This window comes from Oncorhynchus mykiss, chromosome 12, assembly GCF_013265735.2.
Source record: "Oncorhynchus mykiss isolate Arlee chromosome 12, USDA_OmykA_1.1, whole genome shotgun sequence".
NCBI lineage: Eukaryota > Metazoa > Chordata > Actinopteri > Salmoniformes > Salmonidae > Oncorhynchus > Oncorhynchus mykiss.
The window spans coordinates 69,197,456-69,213,610 of NC_048576.1; the positions used below are offsets into that span (position 1 = coordinate 69,197,456).

The 16,155-nt window shown below is 46.1% G+C and overlaps 1 pseudogene; it reads left to right on the forward strand.

Moving 5' to 3' along the window:
- Positions 1-210: 210 nt before the first annotated feature.
- LOC110538150 overlaps positions 211-16,155 on the forward strand; it is a 31,535-nt pseudogene continuing 15,590 nt past the window's right edge.

Sequence of the window (16,155 nt, forward strand, 5' to 3'; positions counted from 1 at the left end):
AACAGACGCTCACACAACACATACACACGTACATACACTACACACACTCATACACACAAGTCAAGAGGCAGACCCTGGGCTAATTCAGTACCAGGGAATTAAATTACTGGCTGCTCTACATGCAGAGGAGGGGAGAGAAGAGGGGGTTCGGATGGGGGTGGGACGGATATTACAGGAAGAGAGGGAGGGAGGGAGGGGGAAAGTGGAGAGAAGGCTGGGGCTCAGGGGTGGGGTTGGAAAATGCAGAAGGAGCAACAGCTTGAGCTCTGGGACTACAGTGGACAGAAAGTAAGAGCATGGTGTGCTCTCAATGAAGGAGTGAGAAAGAGGAAGCCAGAAAGAGAGATGAAAGAAAACAAGACACATCAATCTACGTAAAGGAGGGCGTGAGGACAAGACGGACATTGTAGTTCTACAGGAGCCGAGTGGAGAGGGAGAAAAGAGGGGGGAAAGGAGAGAAAGAAAGGAGAGAGGCGCATGAGGTATTTTTATAGGGCACAGACAGAGATATGATAGCCTGCTTACAGAAGCGGTGTGCCTGGAAACGCTCAGAAAGAGAGCGAGTGGGAGAGAGAGCGAGAGAAAGAGAGGGTGAAAAAGGAGGGGGGAGTGAGTGAGACAGAAAGATTAACCAGTCAGAAAGAGCGAGAGTGAGCAGTGAAGTACAATCGGGGAGAAAAGGCAAGGGAGGGAGGAGGGTGCATGAGAGGTAAAAAAAATAAGAAAATGAAACAGGGGAAAGGTGCCAAAACAAACTAATGTGTCAGTGCTGAGTGAGGGACACTAGAAGAGAGAGAGAGAGAGAGAGAAGAGGGCCAGCCAGAGGACGTAGTAGGGGGAGAGAGGCATGAGGGGACTGTTCTGCTTTATGCTCACCCTGTCCATCCTGGGGACTGTCCTGACTGCACTCGTCTGGTATGTCTTCAGAGACCGGTGAGTCCCACTCCCTTTCACATCCCTTCTCCCCAACTTCCTCCCTCTCGACTGGGCAGGTGTTGGAGCCTTTAGCCACGGGCTAGGTTGGGGGATTAGGCCTGGCTGGTGGTAGCTAGCATCATATACTCCAGACAGGCACAGAGAGGACAGAAGGGAGTGAGTCTCCACACTTTTGCTTTTAATGTGTGATTGTTTCACATCGGTTGGTGTGAGTAGCTGCTCTACTGGAACAAGGTAAGAGTTGTGCAGGGGGTGAAATATGATATGTTTAGTGTTGGTGGTTATGCCTGTTCACTGGTACCCCCTCCACCAACTCCCCTTTTCTCTCTTCTCTCTCTCTCTCTCTCCTCAGAGCAATGGTTGGTTTTTCTCAATGCTTGTTACTGTGGGTATCTTAACTAAACCACTGACACACCCTGATTATGTGGTGGAAAAGAGAGAGAGAGAGAGAGAAACTTCTGTTTGTGCCCCAGCAGAGCTGATGTATTTCAGATCATAAATCCCAAAGTCTTTAACTGACTGTGGATTTAAACCAGACCACTATTAATGGACTCTGAACAACCTGTTCTAATTTTACAACTTGTGCTGAAGCGAACTCAACTGTTTATTTGACAGTGTAGGTAGAATAAGAGGAAGGTGTTGCAAAGGCACATGGAAGGCTCAACGTTGGTGCATTTTGAAATATCATACTCACACCCCAAAAAATATTATAGCAGATCTTATCTCCCCTCGACCCCATTGTTTTATAAAAACATACGAACCTAGCATGTGCTTGTAGGTGTGCTCTGTTAGACGTTGATTTTAAATAGTGATCTGTTTTCTGTGGGAAAGGAAGATGTCGCCTGTAGGCAGGCGAAGATAAGTAAGTGAAAGGGGGAACAGAACAAGAGATTGAGATCGAGAAGTCACTGTAAAAGGTCTTCTCGTGCTGTTACCAAAACACGCTTGATGAACACACTGTTGGCTTGTTGTAGCTTAGTGTCTGCCCTTCTGTGACAGTGACACTTGAGAGACGTCCCCCCCCCCCCCCCCCCCAGTCACGTCTCGATGAAACTAACTGTCTGAATGTGGCGTTAGACTCAGATTAATCATAGAACTAAGTGTTGTTTGACATTCACCATCTGCAGGATATGACAATTATCCCGCCATAAATAACTGTCTACAAGAGTGTCACATTGTGGAGCAGCGAAACCCATGTACCCTCTGTGGTGTGTTCTTAAAATATCTCTTTATAGCTCACTTCAAGGGGGATTATCTGTATGTAGTAAGTTCAGGCTCGACCTTGCCCTTGAATTTCTTCTCAGACTGTTTTTGATAAAGTCCCTTGTCTTTCAGTTAATTTGGGGTTGGCACTGCCGTTTGTAATGCTGCTGTAAAAGCGTTTGGGTTTCCTGTTTGAACAGTAAAACACGCTTAAACAGCTGTGTTTACCCTTCAGTAACCCTTTAGCTCACCAGGTTGTTGTTTATAGTATGCACAACATTCAGCTATTGGTTTAATGTGAACACACTGTAAATGACCACATCAACACAATTAATTCAATGAAGGTAACATGGTAAACTCAAGCAATACACTGCAAATACAACAGCAAACAATGCAGCTATACAAGCGTTGACAAGATAAGTGGTGTACTGGGTTCAAACAGAGGTCTACTCATCCTTCTATTCTCTCTGTCTTTCTCTGTCCCTGTTGGTGTACATAGCAATGTTCAACCTGGCATACCCCCCCACAAAGATCCTATTATGAACTCTGGGCCAGTCCCCTCCGGAACATGCAAGGGCTGCAGGTGAGACTAGATACACGCCCTGACAACCACTACCCACATCCTCTCTGCTCAACAACCACCTCATCGGTCTCTCTACTGTTCTTAACTTCATTACATGGTTCATAACTGCATGTTCTGTGTTGTGTCTGTGTGGTGTGTGTGTGTGTGTCTGTGTGTGTGTCAAAGGGATACAGTTACTGAAAAAGTGGTGGAGCGCTACTCTCACAGCTGGAAGAAGCAGGAGGACAAGTTCAGAAATTTCAGGTGAAACATCACCACACTATAAACCCAGACTCTGAACCCCACTAAAAGCCAGCCAAGATGAGCCAAAGACCACTTTGTGAGGGTCACTAACCATAACAAAGGGGATGTTTCCTTACTACTCCTAGAAGAATGAGATGCAAAGCACGTGGAAGTGTGCTTCAAAGCAGGAGAAGTGACCTGTGAAATGTTAGTGTTTACTTCTTCATGCTGTTAGTAGCAGTACAAGTAGAGGTCAGCGTTATGTAAGATTGTTGCGACACATTGCGTCAGTGGGTATTTCCCTTCTCAAGGCTATCTTCCTCAGCTTCCTGTCTCTGCAGGCTAATTCTGGCGGAGACAGGAAGCTGAGTATACAGAGACTTCAACCACACCAAACAACACCAAAGAGAACTGTAAGGAGCTTTGTAAATGAATAAAACACTTGAAAGGAAGGACATTCTAAAAGACAATACTTTTCAACAAACATTCCTTTCCAATTTGTATATTTATGTCAAGATGAAGATGAGGCCTTGTTTATGTATTCCTATATCTGATATTTTCTTACATTTATCACCAGTAGGTTTTTATACCTAACTTATCAAACAGACTGTTTCACAATAAGAGAAATGTGTGTTTGAAGTACATGACTCATTTACAGTTCGCTTTTAATACTGTGTCTTTATCTTATAATCAAAAGGTTATTGTTGTGTTCTCAGGTCTCTTCTGAGTAACAGATGTCATGGACTTACCAAGGCTATGGTGACACAGGCCAACACTCCTCTGGGGTCAAAGGTTGTGTACGATGGAGAGAAGAGGAAGCCTCTTCAGGTGACCCCTGAACTGTTCAGCACCTTTGCTAAGGTTTGTTGAGCTGGTCCAGAGTGTCACCTCAATGATTAGTGTGTGTGAGTGTGTGTTTAAGAAAGAGAGTGACATGACACATGTTGTGTTGCCTACAGGAGAATCCTTTTGTGAATACAACATGGGATACGTGTTCTGTTGTTGGGAATGGGGGAATCCTAGCTAATAGCAGCTGTGGAGAGAAAATCGACTCCGCCCAGTTTGTTATCAGGTGTGAGACAGAAAAATTACTCCACAATAATTACCCTTTCCTCTCAAACATTGTTAGAAACAAATTCACTGACCACTTCCCTCTATGTCTCCCTTTCTCAGGTGTAATCTCCCTCCTCTGGAGAACGGCTATGAGAGAGACGTGGGCAACAAGACAGACCTGGTGACAGCTAATCCCAGCATCCTCATGGAGAAGTGAGTTTCGGAGTTCATTGGGCTTCTCATACTGCTTATCACCTGGTGTTTTATGGTGGATTAAGAAATTACTTGATCATATATTCTGGTGCTGGTCAAATTCATCTCCTCCAGCTGTTCTTCACCGCTCTCTTTTTCTCTCCATTACCATCCTCTCTCAGATATGGGGGACTGCAGGAGCGTCGTCGGCCCTTCGTGGAGAGCCTGCGTAGCTATGGCGACTCCCTGATGCTCTTGCCAGCCTTCTCGTATGGCCCCAACACGCCTGTGTCTCTGCGGGCCCTCTACACCATCCAGGACTTTGACAGCCCCTTGCGGCCTGTCTTCCTCAACCCAGAGTACCTACAGAGTCTGGCGCACTTCTGGCAGGGCCAGGGCCTGCGGACGGTACGCCTCAGCACAGGACTCATCGTGGCTAGCCTGGCGCTGGAGCTGTGCACCAACGTGCATCTCTATGGGTTCTGGCCCTTTAATGAACACCCCCTCCGACACCAGCCCCTCACCAACCATTACTACGACGACAGGCAGAGTAAGAAGACGGTGCACGCTATGCCCGCTGAGTTTGACCACCTGCTTAGACTCCACAGCCAGGGCGTGCTCAGGATACACCTGGGAGAGTGTGCGCCCATGGCCAGGTAGGCCCCACCCCTTTACCGGAACTTTACCTACAGCTAGGACAGACACAACAGGGACATAGGGCCCTCCTATAGGCTCTCTCAGGAGTCTTACCCAGTCATGCACTTACCCAGGCATGTCTTTGCTACCTGCCAGATGGGATGGCCCCGACTGGCCCAGAACACTCTGGTATTCAGCACAGGGGCATGTTTTATGTGACGTATGTCTGGTCACAGTGGAGGAGCAAGGGAGAGACTGGGACAGTTAGTCTCCCCAGCAGCCGTTTGTAGATTCTCAGTGTGAGAGTCTGCAGAACAGGTTGATCTGCAATTAAATAATTTGTACTGTACCCAAAATGGGTGTAAATACATGAAATATGCATATCATATACTGTATAGGTGTACAATTATGTATTTATCATCAAGTGTTCTAGCTGGAATCTAGAGAATGTTTTTGTTTTGTTGGACTTAAATACAAAGTGTTTTGGAACATGCATGGTTTAGATGAGGCCTTCCCAACTACAGAGGGGGTCAGTGTAGTGCCTAATATGACTCACATTCCTGACCCTAGCCAAAAAAAAAACACATGCGAGCCTTTAAGAGTTAACTGAATGTATGGTCATGTCAATCTAATACCTCCTGGATTGGGCAATCTTTAGCTGGACTGTTACATTCAGATTTCTATTTAATATTAAATGTGTTATTTCTCATTATGACATAGTGTATAATACATTCAATGTGGTACTGGGTCCTTCCATGAAATGAGTCCCTTTTTTGTCTCTTTGATATTTTAAGTAGAAATTGTGCACCAATATTGAATGTTAAAAGACTGTTAAATTAAATGAAGTGCCCTTTAATATAGACCACATGGAAAATTCAATAAATCATATTTTTTTAAATGAATAAAGACTTCTGAATTTTAGATCTCCATTTGTGCACCCTCTGTGACTTCAAGAAAGATTCTAACCCACTTAACCCCACTTTCACCATCATTGTAAAGCCCTTAGTTATTTTATTGCTTTAACAAATTAATTTCTGAAGATGATTATTTATTTCACATGATTTAGTTATTAATTTTAAGGTAAAAAAAAAAATAACCTGTTACGTGAACTGAACTCTCGTTTTAATATGGTGAAACTATTTATTTTAAAGATGTTTTTGAAAAGAAACATTGAATATCTAATAGTCAAATCATAGTGTAAAAGCAGAGCTGCTTCTACGCTTTTTGGCCATTTTCTGGTGTTTTGTGGTGGAAAACTGAGTGGGTTGAACATAACATGTCAAACCTGTTACCCATATAGGAACAGGCTAAAATTATTTTAAAAAAAATACATTTTGTAAAATGCTTTCTTTCAAGTGCCCTTCTCTGTTTCACACAACAAGCTTCCATATTAAATGGTATACCCTGTTGTGGTTAACCCCGATATTTGGCACTTAATATGCACTGACTAGAGTAATTTTTTTATTCAACCTCTTATGATGGGAAAACACAATTTTTATTAAGTTGAACATGTGCTCTTCATGACAGAATGTTCAAATTAGGTGATATAAAACAGTTTATTTTCTCTCCAAGTTAGACTATCCAAAACTCAGCTAACAACAAATGTTCCCACAACTTTAGAGAACATTTCCTTAAGAGTTTCATTAGGTCACCAGAAGGGACTCATTTCCTGGAATGACCCTACTACTATACCAACACTATTTGTTTCATCATTTCAAAATACATTTTGGGAAAGAAAAACAGTGTTTCAATGATTCTGTAAACATAAAATAACAACAAAGGGGGGTTCTTCCCTTACCCAGGCCAAACTAACTAAGAATAATGATGCTGGAGCACGAAATTGTCTTTGCACATAATTTAAAAACAAATGTGAAAAGGATCTAGGGAGTGTCATTAGTCCAATGTTAGTCCAGTGTTTGAAAGTGACCTGGCACAGTGTGTTTTATAAATAACATAAACACACTGATGTTACATAACCCTTCAAACAGAGATCTCTTCCATTCTGGTTCTTTGTACCATTTGACAGTCCTAGATGTAGCACAGAGATGGCTGGGCCCCAGCCTCAGTCTCCCGGTTGGCTCTCTGGGTCGTGCCATGCCCACACTGGCACAATGCAACACAACCTCCCAGACACAGAAGCCTTGGGCAAAAACACAGAAGGGGGAACAGAAGGAGACCAGGGAAGTGATGACACCCATAAACATTTCTGGTGAGTCCTTTTTCAAAAAGGGTTTCCATGGTTACCAGCTCTCACAGGTCAAAGCGTTATAACAACAAATACTCTCCCCCTGTGACCATGGTGACAGTAAAGAAACGGTGCTGTTATTAAATAACAACATTAGCAAGGGAGTGGTGGGGGGATGCAGGATTGACCAGTTCACTTATTAGCACCGTAGCTGCTGTAAGTAATAGGTTAAAACTAGATGCATGGGTAAGAAGTGTCATGTACTGTCATGTTGTGTCTTGTCTCTGTCCTTTCCCTTCACCCTGTCTCCCTCTGCTGGTCGTTGTTAGGTTACCTTTTCTCCCCCTCTTTCCCCCAGCTGTGCCTTGTCTCCTCCTAACTACCCATTCACCCCGTTTCCCACCTGTTCCCTTTTTCCCTCTGATTAGGTCCCTATATCTCTCTCTGTTTTTGTTCCTGTCCTTGTCGGATTCTTGTTTGTTGTGTTTCATGCCTGAACCAGACTGTCGTCATGTTTGCTGTAACCTTGTCTTGTCCTGTCGGAATCTGCCGGTCCGTCTGAGCCTACCTATGTTTGGTAATTAAAGAAGCTCTGTTTAAGTTAATTCGCTTTTGGGTCCTCATTCACGCACCGTAACAGAAGAATCCGACCAAGAATGGACCCAGCGACTTCGGATCCTCTCCACTCAGCCGTCGGGATCCAGGGAGCGATGCTAGGCAGACACGAGCAGGAAGTGTCTGCTGCTCGACATGCCGTTGAGACCCTGGCCACCCAAGTCTCCAACCTCACAGAACAGGTTCACCATCTCCGCCTCGATCCACCGGCCACTTCCAGGGCTTTCGAATCTCCGGAGCCCAGGATCAATAACCCGCCGTGTTACTCTGGGGAGCCCACTGAATGCCGCTCGTTCCTCACCCAGTGTGATATTGTGTTTACTCTCCAGCCCAACACTTACTCCAGGAGCACTGCTCGTGTCGCCTACGTCATATCTCTCCTTATTGGACGGGCTCGTGAGTGGGGCACAGCAATCTGGGAGGCAAGGGCTGAGTGTACTAACCAGTATCAGGACTTTAAGGAGGAGATGATACGGGTTTTTGATCGATCTGTTTTTGGGGAGGAGGCTTCCAGGGCCCTGTCTTCCCTATGTCAAGATAATCGATCCATAACAGACTACTCTATTGAGTTTCGCACTCTTGCTGCCTCCAGTGGCTGGAACGAGCCGGCTTTGCTCGCTCGTTTTCTGGAGGGTCTCCGCGCAGAGGTAAAGGATGAGATTCTCTCCCGGGAGGTTCCTTCCAGCGTGGATTCCTTGATTGAACTCGCTATTCGCATTGAGCGACGGGTTGATCTTCGTCACCGAGCTCGTGGAAAGGAGCTCGCGTTCTCCGTTGCCCCCCTCTCCGCATCACTACCATCTTCCTCTGCCGGCTCGGGTGCTGAGCCCATGCAGCTGGGAGGTATCCGCATCTCGACTAAGGAGAGGGAACGGAGAATCACCAACCGCCTCTGTCTCTATTGCGGTTCCGCTGGTCATTTTGTCACTTCATGTCCAGTAAAAGGCCAGAGCTCGTCAGTAAGCGGAGGGCTACTGGTGAGCGCTACTACTCCTGTCTCTCCTTCAAGATCCTGCACTACCTTGTCGGTCCATCTACGCTGGACCGGTTCGTCAGCTTCCTGCAGTGCCTTAATAGACTCTGGGGCGGAGGGCTGTTTTATGGACGAGACCTGGGCTCGGGAACATGACATTCCTCTCAGACAGTTAAAGGAGCCCACGGCCTTGTTCGCCCTGGATGGTAGTCCTCTCCCCAGGATTCAGCGTGAGACGCTACCTTTAACCCTCACTGTTTCTGGTAATCATAGTGAAACCATTTCTTTTTTAATTTTTCGTTCACCTTTTACACCTGTTGTTTTGGGCCATCCCTGGCTAGTTTGTCATAATCCTTCCATTAATTGGTCTAGTAATTCTATCCTCTCCTGGAACGTCTCTTGTCATGTGAAATGTTTAATGTCTGCTATCCCTCCTGTTTCCTCTGTCTCTTCTTCACAGGAGGAGCCTGGTGATTTGACAGGGGTGCCGGAGGAATATCACGATCTGCGCACGGTGTTCAGTCGGTCCAGGGCCACCTCTCTTCCTCCACACCGGTCGTATGATTGTAGTATTGATCTCCTTCCGGGAACCACCCCCCCCGGGGTAGACTATACTCTCTGTCGGCTCCCGAACGTAAGGCTCTCGAAGATTATTTGTCTGTAGCTCTTGACGCCGGCACCATAGTCCCCTCCTCCTCTCCCGCCGGAGCGGGGTTTTTTTTTGTCAAGAAGAAGGACGGGTCTCTGCGCCCCTGCATAGATTATCGAGGGCTGAATGACATAACAGTGAAGAATCGTTATCCGCTTCCTCTTATGTCTTCAGCCTTCGAGATCCTGCAGGGAGCCAGGTTTTTCACTAAGTTGGACCTTCGTAACGCTTACCATCTCGTGCGCATCAGGGAGGGGGACGAGTGGAAGACGGCGTTTAACACTCCGTTAGGGCACTTTGAATACCGGGTTCTTCCTTTCGGCCTCGCTAACGCTCCAGCTGTCTTTCAGGCATTAGTCAATGATGTCCTGAGAGACATGCTGAACATCTTTGTTTTCGTTTACCTTGACGATATCCTGATTTTTTCACCGTCACTCCAGATTCATGTTCAGCACGTTCGACGTGTCCTCCAGCGCCTTTTAGAGAATTGTCTTTTTGTGAAGGCTGAGAAGTGCACTTTTCATGCCTCCTCCGTCACATTTCTCGGTTCTGTTATTTCCGCTGAAGGCATTAAGATGGATCCCGCTAAGGTCCAAGCTGTCATTGATTGGCCCGTCCCTAAGTCACGCGTCGAGCTGCAGCGCTTTCTCGGCTTCGCGAACTTCTATCGTCGTTTCATCCGTAATTTCGGTCAGGTGGCAGCTCCTCTCACAGCCCTTACTTCTGTCAAGACGTGCTTTAAGTGGTCCGTTTCCGCCCAGGGAGCTTTTGATCTCCTCAAGAATCGTTTTACATCCGCTCCTATCCTTGTTACACCTGACGTCTCTAGACAGTTCGTTGTCGAGGTTGACGCGTCAGAGGTGGGCGTGGGAGCCATTCTTTCTCAGCGCTCCCTCTCTGACGACAAGGTCCACCCATGCGCGTATTTTTCTCATCGCCTGTCGCCGTCGGAACGTAACTATGATGTGGGTAACCGCGAACTGCTCGCCATCCGGTTAGCCCTAGGCGAATGGCGACAGTGGTTGGAGGGGGCGACCGTTCCTTTTGTCGTTTGGACTGACCATAGGAACCTTGAGTACATCCGTTCTGCCAAACGACTTAATGCGCGTCAGGCGCGTTGGGCGCTGTTTTTCGCTCGTTTCGAGTTCGTGATTTCTTATCGTCCGGGCTCTAAGAACACCAAGCCTGATGCTTTATCTCGTCTCTTCAGTTCTTCAGTAGCCTCCACTGACCCCGAGGAGATTCTCCCTGAGGGGCGTGTTGTCGGGTTGACTGTCTGGGGAATTGAGAGGCAGGTAAAGCAAGCGCTCACTCACACTCCGTCGCCGCGCGCTTGTCCTAGGAACCTTCTTTTCGTTCCCGTTCCTACTCGTCTGGCCGTTCTTCAGTGGGCTCACTCTGCCAAGTTAGCCGGCCACCCTGGCGTTCGGGGTACGCTTGCTTCCATTCGCCAGCGTTTTTGGTGGCCCACCCGGGAGCATGACACGCGTCGTTTCGTGGCTGCTTGTTCGGTCTGCGCGCAGACTAAGTCCGGTAACTCTCCTCCTGCCGGCCGTCTCAGGCCGCTTCCTATTCCCTCTCGACCGTGGTCTCACATCGCCTTAGATTTTGTCACCGGACTGCCTTCGTCAGCGGGGAAGACTGTTATTCTTACGGTTGTCGATAGGTTCTCTAAGGCGGCTCATTTCATTCCCCTTGCTAAGCTTCCTTCTGCTAAAGAGACGGCACAAATCATCATCGAGAATGTTTTCAGAATTCATGGCCTTCCGTCAGACGTCGTTTCGGACAGAGGTCCGCAATTCACGTCTCAATTTTGGAGGGAGTTTTGCCGTTTGATTGGGGCTTCCGTCAGTCTCTCTTCCGGCTTTCACCCCCAGTCTAACGGTCAAGCAGAACGGGCCAATCAGACTATTGGTCGCATCTTACGCAGTCTTTCTTTTCGCAACCCTGTGTCTTGGTCAGAACAGCTCCCCTGGGCAGAATACGCCCACAACTCGCTTCCTTCGTCTGCGACCGGGCTATCTCCTTTTCAGAGTAGCCTCGGGTACCAGCCTCCGCTGTTCTCATCTCAGTTCGCCGAGTCCAGCGTCCCCTCCGCTCAGGCTTTTGTCCAACGTTGCGAGCGCACCTGGAAGAGGGTCAGGTCTGCACTTTGCCGTTATAGGACGCAGACTGTGAGGGCTGCTAATAAGCGTAGAACTAAGAGTCCTAGATATTGTCGCGGTCAGAGAGTTTGGCTCTCCACTCAGAACCTTCCCCTTAAGACGGCTTCTCGCAAGTTGACCCCGCGGTTCATTGGTCCGTTCCGTATTTCTCGGGTCATTAATCCTGTCGCAGTTCGACTTCTTCTTCCGCGATACCTTCGCCGCGTCCACCCGGTCTTCCATGTCTCCTGCATCAAGCCCGTCCTTCGCGCCCCCGCTCGTCTCCCCCCCCCCCCCCCCCCCCATCCTTGTCGAGGGCGCACCCATCTACAGGGTCCGTAGAATTTTGGACATGCGTCCTCGGGGCCGTGGTCACCAGTACCTCGTAGATTGGGAGGGGTACGGTCCTGAGGAGAGGAGTTGGGTTCCCTCTCGGGACGTGCTGGACCGTGCGCTGATCGAGGATTTCCTCCGTTGCCGCCAGGTTTCCTCCTCGAGTGCGCCAGGAGGCGCTCGGTGAGTGGGGGGGTACTGTCATGTACTGTCATGTTGTGTCTTGTCTCTGTCCTTTCCCTTCACCCTGTCTCCCTCTGCTGGTCGTTGTTAGGTTACCTTTTCTCCCCCTCTTTCCCCCAGCTGTGCCTTGTCTCCTCCTAACTACCCATTCACCCCGTTTCCCACCTGTTCCCTTTTTCCCTCTGATTAGGTCCCTATATCTCTCTCTGTTTTTGTTCCTGTCCTTGTCGGATTCTTGTTTGTTGTGTTTCATGCCTGAACCAGACTGTCGTCATGTTTGCTGTAACCTTGTCTTGTCCTGTCGGAATCTGCCGGTCCGTCTGAGCCTACCTATGTTTGGTAATTAAAGAAGCTCTGTTTAAGTTAATTCGCTTTTGGGTCCTCATTCACGCACCGTAACAAGAAGGGCATTCTAGAGCTTGTATTATTTCCCTATAATGCAATATATATTTGGAAGGTAGAATTCAATGGCTGTAGTTCATTCTTAGATGTTCTATGTTTGGACTGCTTTTGAAAGCAAAAGTCGAAATGAAAACACTATTGACATTTTTTTATTAGATTTTCATAGTGGTAAACTCAGACTGATGGTTTGATTGGCTAAACTAGCAAGTCTGTTTGTTTGGTTACCACGGCAACTACTGTAGCTATCTAGTAAACTTGCTAGCTACTTCAGTGGATGTTGAACACATTTCTAACGCAAATGTGTTAAATTATAGCCATGGTATAAAAGGGATAATCAACTCGGGGCTCTATGCGTTCTCTGGAAAATAATGCAATTCAGAGGAAGGTCTGTTCCACTCACCTAGCGGGTCATGGAACACACCTTCCACCTCGTTCATTATTTTCCATGGAACACATAAACCCTAGTTGATTATCCCTTAAATACTTTTCTTCAACCCCACTCCAATATGCTTTCCACACCATTTCAATGTTGTTGTTTTTTTTTATTTCACCTTTATTTCACCTTTATTTAACCAGGTAGGCAAGTTGAGAACAAGTTCTCATGTACAATTGCGACCTGGCCAAGATAAAGCAAAGCAGTTCGACACATACAACAACACAGAGTTGCACATGGAGTAAAACAAACATACAGTCAATAATACAGTAGAAAAATAAGTCTATATACAATGAGAGCAAATGAGGTGAGATAAGGGAGGTAAAGGCAAAAAAAAGGCCATGGTGGCGAAGTAAATACAATATAGTAAGTAAAACACTGGAATGGTAGATTTGCAGTGAAAGAATGTGCAAAGTAGAAATAAAAATAATGGGGTGCAAAGGAGCAAAGTAAATAAATAAATAAATACAGTAGGGGAAGCAGTAGTTGTTTGGGCTAAATTATAGATGGACAATGTACAGGTGCAGTAATCTGTGAGCTGCTCTGACAGCTGGTGCTTAAAGCTAGTGAGGGAGATAAGTGTTTCCAGTTTCAGAGATTTTTGGAGTTCGTTCCAGTCATTGCCAGCAGAGAACTGGAAGGCGAGGCGGCCAAAGGAAAAATTGGTTTTGGGGGTGACCAGAGGGACATACCTTCTGGAGCGCGTGCTACAAGTGGGTGCTGCTATGGTGACCAGTGAGCTGAGATAAGGGGGACTTTACCTAGCAGGGTCTTGTAGATGACCTGGAGCTAGTGGATTTGGCGATGAGTATGAAGCGAGAGGATGGGGGTTGGATGATTACAAGCTGTATGAGAACGAGTGATGCGCGTTTGGAGTAATACATGCTGTATCCAAGGCTCAGCCAATCGTTCACATGGCAGAAAGCCGCACGCGACTGAAGAGACGCGCACGCTCTGGAAAGACAGCGGGAGAGTGGAAAGGCAGTTTGTGGGTTAACGTACAGCAAGCAGCGCGTTCTCTGAACGATAACGATTAGGTAAGGAGACCGGGGTGAGAAGGTGACGTTGCGTACTTCATGAACTGTAACCGAAAAACAACTGGCATTTGGAAAGTTTTTAGTTGAGGGAGAAATTGTGGTGGAACAAGTATTGTTAAGTATCTTGCTTGCTAGATCGAATTATCCGTTAGCAAGTCAGATATATTGAGCAACATTAGCCAACTTAACTGATCAAATAATTGAGTTTATGGTGTTAGCTAACGTTACAACAACAGATGAGCTAACGTTAGTAACCTAACCAATTCGCTATAGTATATGACGTTGTACGACTCCTTGCCGTTCGTTCCTTACTGGACCCTGGCAATCTGCGTGAAATGTTAACTAGTTAACGAACTAACTACTATCCTGTGAACTAATGTTTTCCCTCTACAGTATGTGGTTAATTTTCAGAATTAGAGAATGGGGTGAAAATGAGGCGTTGCTTGTTAAAGAAGTGGAGCTGGAGCTGGGCCTGGTTTAAGCTGGATGTCACTATAGGGGTGAAAGGAACACCACACACTTTCCCTCTTTCTCACTTTTTCAATACAGTGGATGAAAGGGGTATGGCAGGTGTACTCTCTGCCTGAAAGTTCATTTATGCCAAGAAAGGGCATCATGCTCTGCTGACACATTGTAGAACAGATGTCCACAGGCAGAAAGTGTATAATGTATTAATGCAGTGTACCCCAAAGATATTGCTTTTGTTGTGTTGAACTTGACAGTACCACTTATTACATGTTTTACTCAGTAAATGTTATTTTTGCACACATGTAGCCTTGTGCACTTGATCGATGTCTATAGTGGCCTCTATAATAGAGCAAAAATAGAATGCCTGTTTGTTTCATTCTATTTCTACTTTAAGATTGTTTCCCAAGTGCAATATTTAGATGTGTGTGGTCACAAGCGTTATATTATAAAGGCTGTCATGACTGTAACTGTAATATTAGTGTATTGATTTTTTTTCTCAAGACTTGAGTGTCATTTGCAGTAAAGTCTAGGCAACAAATAACATTGGATTGCTTTCTTTAGCCCTGGATTGTAAACTGCCATGGTCAAAACATATTGATACAACAGTAGCTAAGATGGGGAGAAGTATGTCTATGATAAGGCGCTGCTCTGCCTGTAGGCAGGTCCTACAGGCCCTAATGTTGTTGCAGCTGGATTACTGTTCAGTCGTGTGGTCAGGTGCCACAAAAAAGGACTTAGGAAAATTGCAATTGGTTCAGAACAGGGCAGCATGGCTGGCCCTTTGATGCACACAGAGAGCTAATATTCATAATATGCATGTCAATCTCTCCTGGCTGATAGAGGAGGAGAGATTGACTTCATCACTGCATGTATTTATGAGAGGTATTGACATGTTGAATGCACCGAGCTGTCTGTTTGAACCACTGGAGCACAGCTCAGACACCTATGCATACCCCACAAGACATGCCACAAGAGGTCTCTTCACAGTCCCCAAGTCCAGAACAGACTATGGAAGGTGCACAGTATTAAATAGAACCATGACTACATGGAATTCTATTCCACATCAAGTAACTCATGCAAGCAGTACAATTTGATTAAAAAAAAACCTTATGGAACAGCGGGGACTGTGAAGCAACACAAACATAGGGACAGACACACACACACACACACACGCAATAGCATACGCACTATACACACACTTACGCATGGCTTTTGTACTGTGTATATGTGTTAGTGGTGGAGTAGGGGCCTGAGGGCACACAGTCTGAATGTATTGTAATGTTTTAAAAATGGTATAAACTGCCTTAATTTTGCTGGACCCCAGGAAGAGTGCAGCTAATGGGGATCCATAATAAATACAAATTCTTTCAATTTTGTAGCTGTGAGTTAGGTTCACATAAACCACTTTTTATTTTACACACAGCACCTGACCATGTGGATCATATTCTTTGTTTAATTAGTTAAAACCTGCATTTCCCCATAGAATTTTTGCATGTTTCAGTGCAAAAAAAAGTCCCACCTTTTTGGGCCCTCACCAGTTTGCATCCCTGTAACATAGCTTATTTACTGCCAATTCAGTCAGCGAGGACATATAATAGGGAAAATATTTTTGTTACTGTTTGAAAGCAGTGGTCCCCACATGTTGCGGTTCAAGAACATGGGTTAATGAGATTCCATTCATGTGGACTGTGACCTCAGTGTAGAGCCAACTGCTGCTCTCAGCTCCGCTCCGTCTCCGACTGGTGCATTGTTGTATGATTAATGATATTATAAGCAAGCTGATTGCAAATAGAAAATCCCCTCTATTTTAAGAATGGCTTTATACCAGTGGGGCCTCTGTGACAGTCAATCAAGGCCTCCCTCAAGGATTGAAATGTTCTCATACCAACCTGAAACTCAACTGTCACC